At 43.1% G+C, this 2288-nt stretch overlaps 1 non-coding gene across 1 annotated transcript; it reads left to right on the top strand.

Moving 5' to 3' along the window:
• The first annotated feature begins 2180 nt into the window (after positions 1–2180).
• On the top strand, positions 2181–2288 carry LOC114220570 (U6 spliceosomal RNA). The gene has a single exon (XR_003611594.1). It is a non-coding gene; the product is annotated as a U6 spliceosomal RNA (small nuclear RNA).

Here is a 2288-nt window from a genome sequence, read left to right as displayed (position 1 = left end):
TTTTTATCTCCTGATTGGGCTCTGGCTGGTACGGGTACCAAATATTTATGCTGAAATTGGTGTTAAAAAAAAAAAAAGAAAAAGAAAAAAAGAAAATCCAGAATTTTCTTGCCTCTCCTGTACTTAATTATATTTTGGGCTAACCAAATAGCTGATAATGAAAAGCTTTTCCTTTTAGAAAACTTCCAGCTAAGAATACAGAATGAATGATCTAATTAGACAAATCACCATTCTGCAATGCCTCGTTAATGAAGGATGTAGGCGAACATGACCAACAACAGCTGCTAAAACCATCACGTGAAGGTTGGTAGGGGACCTTATCACTGATGCATCTTGCCAACAACCTCTGAACCCACGAGTCAATTTTCACATCACACCCGCCTCCTGATGTGACACAGAAGCATCACCTGTGAAGTGTTCTTTCCATAGTAATAGCTTCTAAACGTCCCTAGCGGTCTACATGAAAACTGGGCTGGAGCAGCACACATTAGACATCACTACTCGGCTGCAATCAGCCAAACCAGGCGTGGGCGGTCCGCAGGCAAGTGAACTCATTTTGCCAAAAGTAAAAGGCATGAGAAAACGTGAGAGGAGACTGTGGTGGATGAAAGAGACACAGAGACATCCACAGGAATGCACAATGTAGACCCTGCTTGGACCCTCATGCAAACAGAATTAAAGAAACATTTTTAAGATCATCAGAGCAATCTGAACACAGACTATTGGATGAGAAAATCAAAGTATGAATGTTGTTGAGTATGATACGGGCAGGATGGTTATGTTAAGAAAAAAAATTCTTATCTGCTAGAGAAACATGTAATAAACATGTACATATGTAATGCATATGATACGTGTATTACAATACGTACAACCAGGAGGATGGGATGAGATCTGGGATTTGCTTTAAGTTCCTCCGACATTGAAAAATGAAGAAAGAAAAGGGGGCTTGGGTGGTTCAGTCAGCTAAGTGCCTGCCTTCAGCTCAGGTCATGATCCCAGGGTCCCGGGATCGAGCCCCGCGTCGTGCTCCCTGCTCAGCGAGGGGTCTGCTTTTTCTTCTCCCTCTGCCTCTGCTCCCTCTCTCTCTGCGTCAAATAAATAAAATCTTAAAAAAGAAAAAGAAAAAGAAAGAAAAGAAAAAAAAATATGGGGAGTGGGCGTTTATGAGGCAGGGCTCCCAAGATGACGGTTATCGAAGCTGGGTGATGGGTTCTGGGGAGTTCCCTATTCCATTCCGTCTACTTTTGAGGATGTTTGAAAATTCCTATTATAAAACTTTGTTTAAAAAGAGAGAGCAAAAATACGTTGGCTTAGCAACAAAAAAATGTACGCATGTTCAGCCAAAACCATGAACAAGAATGTTCAGAACAGCACTATTTATAACCATCCCAAACTGGAAAAAACCAAAATGTTCATCAACAGTAGGATGGGTAAATAAATGGTGGATATTCATATAATGGAATAAAAACCATGGATGACTCTCATAGAACCAGTACAGAAGAAGCCAGATATAAAATGGTACGCATTGCTTCCATTACTACGAAAACAGGCAAAAGTAATTTATGCTATTAGAAGTCAGCATCTTGTGGGGCGCCTGGGTGGCTCCGTTGGTTGGGCGACTGCCTTCGGCTCAGGTCACGATCCTGGAGTCCCGGGATCGAGTCCCGCATCGGGCTCCCTGCTCGGCGGGGAGTCTGCTTCTCCCTCTGACCCTCCCCCCTCTCATGTGCTCTCTCTCTCTCTCTCTCTCATTCTCGATCTCTCAAATGAATAAATAAATAAAATCTTTAAAAAAAAAAAGAGTCAGCATATTGTGTCTGGGGGTAGAGACTGAAAAGGGGCACAGAGGGGCAACTAAGGGAGCTGGACTGGGCATGTTTTATTTCTTCATCTGGATGCTGGATACAGGAGTGTTTGCTCACTTTGTGAAAATATATTGAGCTGTATACTTATTAGTTGTGTACGTTATTGTATGAATATTCTTCAGTAAGAAACTTAAAAGTGCAGGGCCCCTGGCTGAGCGTCTGACTCTTGGTTTCAGCTCCGGCTGTGACCTCAGGCTCGTGAGATCAAACCCCACGTTGCGCTCCGAGCGCCACACAGAATCTGCTTAAGATTCTCCTCCCTCTGCCCCTCCCCCCTCCAAAATAAACAAATCTATCTTAAAGAGAAAATGTAAAGTGTTCGCTTCAGCGGCACATATACTAAAACTGGAAGGATACAGAGAGGATAAGCATGGCTCCTGCGCAAGGATGACGCAGCAAATCGGTGAAGTGTTCCATATTTTT

Source organism: Eumetopias jubatus, unplaced genomic scaffold (genome assembly GCF_037043125.1).
Source record: "Eumetopias jubatus isolate StellerSeaLion01/CBP00866 unplaced genomic scaffold, mEumJub1_p1.0 scaffold_13, whole genome shotgun sequence".
Taxonomy (NCBI): domain Eukaryota; kingdom Metazoa; phylum Chordata; class Mammalia; order Carnivora; family Otariidae; genus Eumetopias; species Eumetopias jubatus.
Note: the sequence above shows the minus strand (reverse complement) of the source record. Positions and strands in the feature narration are given on the sequence as shown.